We start from the raw sequence: 12,500 nt of genomic DNA, 5'->3' as shown, positions 1-12,500 counted from the left end.
GTGTTTGTGGTAGTTGGAGCTTCTCTGTGGTTTGTTGTGGTGTCGTTGGTGCACACTGTATCTCACTGGCGAGCTCATTGCCTTCACTTTGCACTGCTCTCATATGGCAGATACTGCCGGTATCTGGATGGCGTAATCGTGGATGAGTAGCGCCATCCCTCCACTTTCCCCTGGTTAATGTTGTGTTCACACTGGGCGTGAATAAAACAATCTGCGCAAGTGAATTACATGTAAAGTCAATGTAAAGACGTGATTGGACGCAACTTCCTGCCGGGCGGCACATTGGACGCGATAGATGCGACGCAACATACGCAAATTAATCAAATAGCGCGATTTTTATACGCTTATTCACGAGAGTTGAAAAAATCTGAACTTCAGCGACCAATCTGTGCCGCGATAGCCAATCAGCATTGAGATCCTCTGGGGATGTATAACACAGAGGACCTACAGGCGGAAGTTCATTCATACGTTCAGCAATTTCACGTGCGCACGATGCGAGTCAACACAAACTATTCTAGCGTTCACACTTGCGCTAAAATTCGCATTGCATTTGGTGTGAACACAGCATAACAACATTAACTTTGCCAGCACGTTGCCGTTCTTTAGCACTGTTTATGGAGTTAGCACCATTAGCTGCTAGCCACGGGCTCATTCACCACCATGTTGAGAACCATGTGCAGACAACTTATGAGCTCTGAATTTCGCATACAGCCCCTTTAGTCTGTGCTAGGGCTGAAATGATTCCTCAAGTGACTCGAATAATTCGATTACTAAAAATCGGCTTCATTAAATCCAGCACAACTATATAGCATGCTGTGTTTTGCATGGATGGTTGTTTCTGTTGCACAACGTGCATGTAACGTGGATGTAGCACAGTTTGCGATAAAGGACAAGAAAAGAGCAAGAGACAAAAAGAGGAGACACACCAAAGAAAACAATATAAAGTGTAGTGTGTGGGATCATTACAGGTTATAACAAAAACAGTTGAGTGTATATTGGAAACGGAGTTAGCATACCACAATAGCACGTCATAAATGCTACAACATCTAAGTAGAATACATCCACTGCACTGTACGCATCGAGAACACGACACAACAAAGTACGTTAACATCACGTTTAATTGCATTTAACCTCTATCAGTGATTGCTAGCTGAGATTCATGACACATGTAAAGAACGTACGTGTGTTATGGCTTTATAATGGCTGATCAATAGCAGAAATCAATGCGGTGGCTAACGTTACCGGGCGATGTATCATGTGTATTAGCCAAATTTTGCTAGTGAATATAGCGACACAAAGGGAAAAAAATGCTGTGTTAAAGACTTAGCTTAATTCATGTTATCATGTTAGTCTCTTTTTTTCTCTCTTTTACATATTACTCTTGCCCTTAAATAGAGCTAAAGTAATTTAATGAAAACATGCAGTATTTCCTATCTGACTGATCAACAGAATAACCGATAGAATACTCGATTACTAAAAGAATCGATAGCTGCACCCCAAGTCTGTACAAAACTCCAAGTATAACCACAATTCGCCATTTGGAAATAGTCCAGCACATGACCAGCTGTTAAACAGTGGACACAGAACGTAGGTTTCATTTCAGTATTGGGGGACACATATAGAACAAGGGGTTCGGGAGGTGTGCTGACCAAAAATCTTGAGCATCAAACACTTAATTTCCTACATTCTGGTGAATTTTCATGCACAAATTTGTGCCGTTTCTGCATCAATTTATGGTGCAAATGTCTTTAATTTGGTCAAAGTAAAACTCCTCAGCTATTAGCTATTGAGGGGGACATGTCCCCTGCGTACCCCCTGAAATCTACACCTAGGGGTGGACCATCTGCTAACTCTTGACAAGAAAGCAAATCAGCATATTTCCAAAAGTGTTAAAAATCCATTACTACATTTCTATGGAATACAGGCGAGTTTAGTGTTTTGAATATGTTTACACTGTAATTCTATGGACTCTTGGGAGACTAGCCTTCAGCTAAACAAGATGCCAATAAACAAATAGAGAATGTGTTCAAATCCCAGTGATATGAAATGTTAAATATAGACAGCTCTGCCTCCCGATGTCTACCTCCAGCCCCATTTCTCAAAAACCACAAGGGTGCTGCGCTATCATCGCTGGACAGCTGAGATCCGCAGGGCGAGATACATGACGTCCTGAACTCTGTGTGACCTGAAACAACCTCAAACTTTAAATCAGTCCCGAGCCAAGGCTACTGTATGAGAAATTACCCTGACGCAGCAGAAGGCAGTGATGGAGCACCTGTGCTCTGCCAAATAATATGTCTGCCTCCGAGGTTGTGACAGGTTGAATGGTTGATGTAAAGTCTCTTTCTCTATTATATCTACCAGACCTGAAAATAAAGTGTGTGTGTGTGTGTGTGTGTGTGTGTGGTCTGTGGGGATTTTTTGGCAGGCGTGGAGTCAGTCAACGCTGGAACAAACAGGCAAATACCTTCAAGTGTAAACATGTCATTTAGTGGCGCAGAGGGCTTTGTTTTGTGCTCCTGCCAATAAAAAGGTTTGGAGGAGTAAACTGTGGTCATGCACGTACTGTAATAGCAAACAAAAACAAAATGGATCACATGACACACAGAACAATCAGCCTGGAAATGCCTTTGTTGTGTTTTTGATAAAGTTCTGGCCCCTGGGCCGCGGAGACAAGCCAACAGCTACATTTGGGGCAGGATGTGACATTACAGAGTGTTTCACTGGCTTTGCAGGCAATATAATAATCAAAGAAAAACCAACATTCAAAATTACAGAGCACCCAGACACACTTTATCTCATTTGGACTTCTCCTTGCGCAGGATGCAGCTGCCGCCCACCCTTCCATTATAATCAACTTCGCCCCATGTCTAAATCAAATACCAGCCTGTGAGGTGTAATTCACTATAGTGCTATTAAAATGATGAGATTTGGGCTTAATCATAATTGAACCTCAAAAATGGAGCCATGGGAGGTTTAGGTAGCCGGTCATGTAATGAACCACAGGGCCGGGAAAATGATCCGTCACGTTTCATGTCAGCATAAATCCAGCAGTGGCTGTATTGAATTCATTCCAACACATTTATCACCTCATTTACAGCTCAGTCGATCTCTTGACATCCACTCTGCCTCCAGCTCAGGATTTTAGAAATACTCATACCACCCCCAAGACACTTGTGACCTTATTTGCCATCTGGTGGCTGCAGAAACAAACTGTATGAAGTAATGGACATAGCTACTGTAACGTCACTCAGTGGTTTGTGAACTCCCATTGACATTTTGTCTGTTGTCATCTTGGATTTTTTGAGCCAGAGGGTGACTGATAGTGGATTTTTACCGGCTGAAATAATAATAGTATGGAGCAAGAAAAAGACGACAGCCAATTAATCGGCCGATAACACCAGCCTTTAGCTTTAAAAGTGTCGCATCGCACCCTTTTTCTCCCAAAGGTGCTTTGGTTTGGTGGTGTAATTGACTAGTCAGAATGGCAGGACAAAGCGGAACAAAGCCTACACATCAGCAGTTAATCTGAAGTTCCTTTCAATGGGCCCTGACTGTATCCTGGCGCACACGAGTGCTTGGAATCTTCCGTGGCTGCTCGAGCCCCAAAGTTCGGAATCGGCGCCTGAGGAACCGGGCTGGTTTTAGGAGGAGCTTTAGGAGGGTCAAAATGAATCAACTGATATTAATCAATGGATAATTATGTGGCTGGATTATTAGGAAGAGAGTAGGCTGAGGCCAAACTGGTGAGTAGAGCTGAAAAGTTTCTTGTCTTTGTATTGCGTAGGTCTACAAAGAACTTAAATGTGGTCAGCTCATAAATGATGGGACACAGAATAAAAAATTGAATTGATTTGATTTGAACATTGTAAGAACAGCATTAAAATTTTTAAAGATCGAGCTAAGCAGATAATCAAAGAACAGCTTTGGGCATGAACTATATAACTATAATTACTTGCTTATACCGAGCATGGTTATCAAAAAAACAGCAAAAACCTTGAGACCTTACCCACTTGACAAGTGGAGGTTACAGCTATCGGCCACTATCAGAGCCCCGTTCCACCAATAACAATTGTTTATATAAAGTCCTATCAGTGCCCATTAATCGACAAAACCGATGAATCAGTCGATGTCTAGATTTGACTCATAGACTGTGGTGACGCCTTGCAGACAGTTTGTTACACAAGCAACCCTGCCCTTAAATACATATTTATTGCTTAATAAAATGTGAATGGGTGAGTTATGTAAAAATTCACCCCCCTGTATAGTTGTCATGAAAGTGGAAATTAGCTATAGAGACCAAAACTAATTTTGTACTAGGCTGTGAACATGTTTATTTCTGCTGTAGTGTTTTAACATAAGGGTCTATTGGGACAGACTCACTTTTGGAGCCAGCCTCAAGTGGCCATTCAGGGAACTGCAGTTTTTGGCTCTTCATTTGTCAGCCCTGGAAGTTGCCACTTGATCTACACCTAAAGTGATCATTTTAAAAATAGATATTTTCCAGTACATTTTGGCCTCTCGTAGCACTCATCATTTTAGGTCACTGAAACTGAGATTTTTGACAAAAACATTCTGCGGTGCGGATTTCTGGTTACTTTTAATCCAAGTGGAATTGTAAAACAGAGCATTTGGGAAACAATGAGGTCATCTCTTCCAATTGAGTATGCCTATTGTTGCTTTGTGTAATGAGCATGCACCAGAAACAACAACAACAAACACAGACTACCAGTATGTTATCATCAAGTACTTCGTTGTCCATTCACAAAAATGAGTCACATTTCTGTTTTGCCATAGCACCTTGGACAATGTACCAGAAAGATTTTAAAAAAGAAATATGCACAGTATAAATAAAGAAATAAACAGCCACTGTTGTTTTACTAATGTTGATTTGAAAAAACAAAGACTATCATACATTTACTACATCATACATCATTTACTATCATAAATGACAAAGAAAAGTGAAACATTTTCTCATTTTAGAAGCTAGAAGCAGCCAGTGTTTGACATTTTTGCTTGAAAAATGACTGAAATGGTTAAAAAATTATCAAAATAGTTAGCAATAAATTTCCTTTTGATCAAATACACAGCAACATTAGCGTTTCATTGGAGTCATATTTCTGGTGAACAAGTGAATGTAGGTTTAATGTTTACTCAACTTTTTGCTCTGTTTTGGTTTCCACCAACTTCTGAGGGAAAAATCTGCTTCTTTAGCTGCTAAATGCTCCACTGTGTTCACCAGCTAGTCGCTAACTTCGGCTGTTAAACGTTTGGTCCTAGGTAGGTAGCTTCCAGTGGGTTTTAAGAAATTTTCCACTGCGTCCGAAATAATTTCTGACAAGATTGGTGAGCGCAAACCAAAACAGTGAAGCTGGGGGCCAGAAAACCAGAACAACTGGCTGAAAGATAGTACAACGGTCCAAGGAGCTAGCATGAGCCATTAAGCTAGCTGTGTATGTTATTCACTGTGAGTGACACCTCTGATGTGATAATGTGTCTAATTGCTTTAATAAATGCTGAGGTCAGGAGTGGCGGACCCCGCCAGTAACAATGAAAACTGCTACATACAGAGGTAATTACTGACCATAACTACACTTAATGGCTTGAATAATAATTCCTTTAAATTTAACTCGTCTCCAGTCGTCTTCACACGATCACTGTCAGTTCAAAATCGGTGAATTCGGTACTCCTGTTCCACACCACAATCAGCAGCACCCTCGGCCTGAGGGTGACGAACACCTTCATCCTCATCCTCACCATCCGCTCCACTCCGTGCTCTTGTTTTCAGGTTAACTTTGACAGCCTCAAAGATGAAAGCTGTTAGCCCGGTGCCATGTCTTTTAAATCTCTCATATTCCTTTCAAAGCGACAGGGAGGACGATCGTTGAGGTCAAGGTCTTTGATCCTCTGGATTTTCAGCTTTTAGTTGCCCAATCAAATGTCTGTATCGTTCCTTGTTAAGACCCAAAATTCAGCTGGCTGTCAGTCTTTGTCTCCTATTGGGTCAGACCCAGGGGGCCTGGAGTTTTAAACTTTCATATCCTCCATGTCAGCTCCTCTTTAGCATTTCTGTTGCTTTTGTCCTCATTCTGCTGTTGTTGTTTTGCAAAAAGCTCTTTGTGAATAAAGTTGCTTTGATCTGCTGCCCGCTCGCTCCCCGTTTCCTCCTCCTCTCTCGATGACTTCAAGTCAGACTGGATAATGTGCTGCAGCTCCAGTTGGTTACTGGTGGCCCTCGTTGGCTAAACCAGGCTCTTTTTAATCACCGCAGTTGCCCTTGTGACCCCACCTACCCTCTTTTACCCTCCACAGCCGCCCTCCTGCTGGCAGCAGCACACAGGGTTAATGCTGATTGAAGGAGAGGAAAATAAGAGAGGGGAAAAAACCTTGACGCTAATGATCCAAAGCCGGTCTGGGTTTCTTTCTGTTTTCCAAATCATGAGTTAACTCATGCTAAATGCATATAACAGTGTGCACACGGCCAGGCGATGCAACGTTCTGCAGACAGGATAGAAATAGATTGGAGGAGAAATTTTCTGTAAACATAAGCACTTTTTTTTTAACATTTTCATATTTCTGCACTGTATCTTAACAAGTTCCTTTCATGCAATATTTGCAACATTTTGCTCTTTTGATCTTCTTTTTAAGGCCATAAAAATACCATGAACTTTGCCCAAAAAAATCCTTACTTTTTTAAAACAGCCTAGTAAAGTCAGAATGAGTTAGCAAACCTACACTGACATTTTTAAATGATTTTACTCATCAGAGGTGCTTTATGTGCACTGGATTCGCGCTTCTTCCTCTCGTATCTATCCCGAACCCTTTAGCTGCACATCACTGTCACTCCACAATCCTCTAACACAGACGCGTTACAACACAACATTTCCTTTCCAGGCACTGAGCTGACACAGTTATCCAGAGTGATTAACAGAGTCCACATTTACAGACCCACATTTAGGCGAGGCCGCACCCGTACTCACACCATACTCTGATGATGCTGAGATTATGCTCTTAGCCAGAGTGACTAAGTGTAATTGCAGTAACATACTGTTGTACTGCGTGTTTTAGCTTAAACAGAAGGATTTAGGATTAAGAGAAACGCAAAACTCTTTGGTGCATTAAAGCTGTTCATAAAGCAAATACATTAAAAATGTTCTTTTTTTTCATGCTTTAATGGGCTAATCAGGAAGTTGCACTGTATTTTCAGATCTAATCCTTATTACACAGGAAGATTCACTTCACAGACTCATTTACTCACTTTGTAACTGAACTGGAAATAGACACAAACACAGCCAGTGAGCAGAAAGATAATCAGTGTGTTGCTCAAGGACACTTTGACTTGGCACATGCTCCTCAGATGAACGCTCTTCTGTTTTTGATTGATCTTGTGACCTGATAGTAATAGGACGGGGACACTGTGTCCACCACTGACACCGGCAGAGGCTACAGACATCATACTCTATTATTACCCTGGAACAGTGATACTCAACTTACAGCCCGCGGGCCAAATCTGGCTCATAATAGTGTGTCGGGTGGCCCCTTGAACATTTTCCAATTTACAATTAAACTGATAAAACAGTGATAGTTTTTTTTGTACTGTAATGTAAATGAGGTGCCAGAGTGCATAAAAAGCATCAAAATAGAGCTTGTTTATCAAAAAAAAAAGTAGCAGCAGAGGATCCTCCGGCCCCCCCGGTGGAGGCTGGGGTTGAGCCCCGAATTACCTCAAATCCTAGAAACACTCCTGTGCACACTTGACCCGTGCCGAGCTGTTCAACCCGGTCTCATTCCGAGTCGTCATAATCCGGCGCTCGGGCAGTGACTTGCCGTGTCAGACACTGAAGAAAAAAGCCATCCTTTCACGTCGACATGATAAGCCGCCGATTGCCATTATAGTTTAAAGGCAATTGGACAAGGACAAAAGTTAAGGTGGCGATAGTCCAATTTGGGCAGGTAGGAGAGATGGTGGATGGGTCCAACAAAGACCGACTTTCACCCAGGAGAGCGATGTTCGCATCCTGTCAGATTATAAAGCCAAACCCTGTTCTTTTTTCCTAAACCTAACCTCGTGCTTTTGTTGACTCTAAATTGGTGCTACAGAACCAGAGAAAACAGATGAAAAAGACGCTTTTGTTCAAGAGGGAAAAAACCTTCAACTACCAGAATGCTCTGCACCGCACCAGACCAATAAATGCTCCAGCTGGTGTGGATGTCTGGCAAGAAACAATCTCATATTACAGTTAAACAGTGCACTAAAATATGTTTCTGGAAACCTTTGCAGTGAGAAATAGTCACCTCAGTAACAGAATCTCAGTTTATATTTGATCAGCGCTGCCTAGTGTTACCATTTGATCTATCTGCATCTGTTTTCACTGTGCAGAAAACAGTATGGCACCCACTTCCTGACTCTCACTATTACAGCTAAACAGTGCACTAAAATATGTTTTGAAAAACACTATAGGCAAGAGATAGGCAATACAGTAACTCTTGATCTGCTTCTATACTCTTTGTGTCCATGGTAGCAGCATGGGTGGCGGGCAACAGAGTGCCGAGTCCTGAAACACGGAAACGAGTTAGCATTTTACGACTCATGGTTCCCTTGTGTTTTTTTGAATGGGTTGTTGTTAGATGTCTGAAATAAGGACTGTAGTTAACACAAGCTTTAGAGATTTTCACGTTTTGTTCTGCAACATAAAATACATCAGTAAGTACCCCACTCGTGAACTTTGAAGCTTTTATGTGTCTTAAAAAAAGGCAGCTGCTAACAAGTGGCTAAATGAGACTACAGGACATCATCACGTCGAGACGCACTGCATAAGGCTTTACAGTCTTGTTATGGTGGTGACATTAAGTCATGCGACTATGGTGTAGTTCGTTTAAAGCTTAACATTAGCTTTTTACTTCTGGCGACTGGATTTAGGCTTCAATAATCATGACAGTGGTGTTCATTTGTGAAGATTATCTTGCTGAACAAAACGTGTAAGTATCATAAACATTTGCCACAGAGCTTATTTTCGGCAATAATCTAAAATCCAATGGAAAAATTCCACAGGCTTTTTGACACGAGAACCAGGGTGATGTTAACTTCCGCGTCAGCCTACAGAAAACACATCATCCCTGGAGCACTCTTTACAAAAATGCAAAAGTACAACCTGTAGCTCAAGCAACACCCCGAGAGCCAGCGTAACTCGCAGTTGGGCGAAGTTTCACCAGAAGGCAAGGAGGGATACCTCAGCACTGGTTAGATGGAGGGAAGTTCATTAACACATACAACCCAGATTGTTTTGATACAAAGCTGGTGACAACTACAGGTACAGCTGTAAGTAACAGCGTGAATTTGCAGCGAACTACTAATGTGACGTTGATTTTCCGAGTTGTGTGATTTTCTGTTTGTGTGCACGCCTTGTTTTCATTTACAAAACTATGCACACATATGTCCAGACATTTTATACAGTATGTGTAATGTTTCCGATGACATCATTGTGCACGTTTGATCTCACTTGTAAAGTTATGATGCCTTACAAGTGCCTCATTAAATTTGATTATCAGGATTGCACGCTATAAAACAGGTCTGGGATCCAATGTGAGAATATGAGGCAACTGTTTTTTTTTCTCTGAAGTCACAAATGTCACTTGCACATATGATACTCTTACAACTTGCTGCGCAAATACATGTTGATTTGTGTAAAGGCCTGTATCTGTGATCGATTATCCATGTCTTGCTTTTTTCAACAGTGGACTTGTCGACACTACTGGAAACCCACGTCACTACCTCTGCTCTCAGCCTGGGCCATGTCTTATATCTTGTGTCATTTTTTTGTAAACTAACCGAAGAGTTCCAATTTTAGACAGCCGAGTGAAATGTCCTCAAGCGAGACTGAAGCACAGTAGATACCATATGTTTTCTCTGAGACCGGAAATGTGGTTTTAAGTTTGGGAAGCACGCTGGCAATCGTTCTACTCTACCATCTTCTCATCTATTTACAGTACGCCTTTCAAGGTGGTGCAATTACTTTGACAATAACACGGTGATTATTGCACCTTTATGAATCACATAATTGCCATTCATTTGCATTTGAGGTGAAAATGTGAACGTGCTTTGTATACCAAAAACCGATCAACTCAGCGGTAGAGGCATAATGAAGTTTACAGTTAATGTCACTGTCTCATTTCCTCTTTCATCTGAGAATACTGAAGATGTTCTCGTTCTGACAGGCGTCCCACTCATGGTATTGTTTTTAAATCTTTTTGCTCATTTCTCTGTACTTTAACGCTGTACAATTTATTGGTAATATAAGGTTTTTCTCATGTGTTCTCATCATCCACATTATTCTCATGCCTCAGCCTCTCGTGTCCCTGGCCCAAGGTTTGCACACCACAAGATGATGTAATCAACCCTTTCACGTTGACTGCGAAGGCTCTGAGAAGGTTCGCCTGTACAGACATCTCTACGACTCTTCACTGAGAGACCACAGGGACAAACAGCCCATCACACTGGGGAAAGAAGAGGCATTTGCCACAGAGAGATCACTGTGCATGCTAAAAAACACAATCTCATGGAAAGAGGTGACCCAGAAGGAAAACAAAGCAGTATAAAATAAATTCAACTTGGAGGTAAGCAACAGTAATAATCAAGAGTACACAAATGCAATGTTTGGCAGTACATCGGTGTTGGCATCCTACTACTTCTTGCTTATCCACAGAATATGTTGTTTGTACACTCTCTGGCATTTTGGAGAGTACTGCAATGAATAACACTGTACATGAGATAACTGCTGTAGGACTGTATAAAGCACCAGTCATATTTATAACCACTTTCAATCTGAAGTGTCGGCCAGAGCCCTACTCAAGGCCAGGATGCACTTTCTGCAGCACAAGCACAGGCATGGACTTCACACAGGAAATGAAAATCAGAGCGTGGAATGAAAGATATTTCAATGTGATTGTATTCAGACGATATGTGTGGTTTTCCGTCAATAAACAATGAATTTAAGCAATGAGTACAATTCTATTTAAAGTAATGTTACAGCACATCATCATCATCAACAGTCCAGCTAGCATGCATTTAGCTAGCTATTCACTGTTGGCCTGGTATGACCATCCTTATGATGTTTTACTCTCTGTATCAGTCTGGACTTTGTGCCGCTCCAAAAACTTTCCAGAAATTAAAGTCCAATTGGGCCCAGCCGCACCATAGTTATCAACCTAAGCAGCCAATCAGGGAGTGTGGCGTAAAATTCAGGCCGCAGCTTGTAAAATAGTAATGGCAGCTCCCACAGCAACAAGCGCTAACTTTAACGTTAATAGAGTAAACAATAAGTAGTTATTATGTGAAGTTATTGACGAAATAGAGTTACTTACAACAATTAAACAAAAACAAGATTATGCACTCGCAGAGTTTCTTGGAGGGAGAAATTCTTTTGACTGGATTTGCCAAAAACTTATCAACCAGGGTTGGGAATCACCAGAGGCCCCATGATATGATATTATCACAATACTAAAATACTTATACCATACAATATTATTTTGATTTGCTTGACATGCTGCAATACGCAGAGTATTGCGACAACATATATTGCGATCTATTACTTTTTTCCAACTCAAATTATGTCCCAAAGGAAAAATGCATCAACATTGGTTTTACTAATAAGAAAAAAAAAGTTTTCAGTTTGTTTATCTTGCTTCAATCATTTTTATGGCAGCAAATTGTATTTAATGGACTAAAAAAGCAAATAAGTTTACTATTCAAGTAGGCTACAAAACGTTTAAATTGTATTTTTTATTATTAATTATTTATATAATTAAAAAATCGATACTTAGCGTTGTGTATCAATACAATATTGCCACGCAAAAATATCCTGATACTACAATGTTTTGATTATTTCCCCCTTCCCTATTATCAACTGGTCCCATTGGTGATGAAGAAGACGTTCCCTGGTGTTTTGTTATGCTGACTGGCTGAAGGAGGTGAAAGTGTTTGGGGTGGCACCGAGTTCAGACTGACATAGAGAGCGAAACAGAGGTCCTTTTTAAACAGGAATTGTGCAAATTTGCAGGAAAGCCCAATCCGTCTTTTTTCAGCATTGGCAGAATAAAAACAAAATCAGGGAGTGCGGCAAAATGCCACCTGCCTACTTTTGTTTATACAGAATGAGCCTTTTTCGGGGCAATGGGGGGCGTGAGCAAGTAACAAAATGTGTAGCTCTGCGTGTGACATAAACAGCTAGTCAGTCCTTCGGCAATTCTCTCGTAAGTCGGCCCGTTCTTCACCGTCCCCGTCATCTGACGGTTAATGGCCTCTTCGTTTGCGAGGGCAAGGAGGGCGCGCAATTCCTTGTCTCCCCAGTTGCTCATCTTTACAGTGTCTGTCAGGTTTGCGTTTCCCTCTTGCTACTAGCTGCTCGCTAATTCCTGCTATCAGTTGTTTCCTGTTTATCCACCGCCGGTGTCTTGCATGTGCGGCGTCATCAACAGCTCCTCCCACAAGTCTTCAACAGCCC

This window comes from Epinephelus lanceolatus, chromosome 22 (genome assembly GCF_041903045.1).
Source record: "Epinephelus lanceolatus isolate andai-2023 chromosome 22, ASM4190304v1, whole genome shotgun sequence".
Lineage (NCBI taxonomy): Eukaryota > Metazoa > Chordata > Actinopteri > Perciformes > Serranidae > Epinephelus > Epinephelus lanceolatus.
This window is presented reverse-complemented; position numbering follows the sequence as displayed.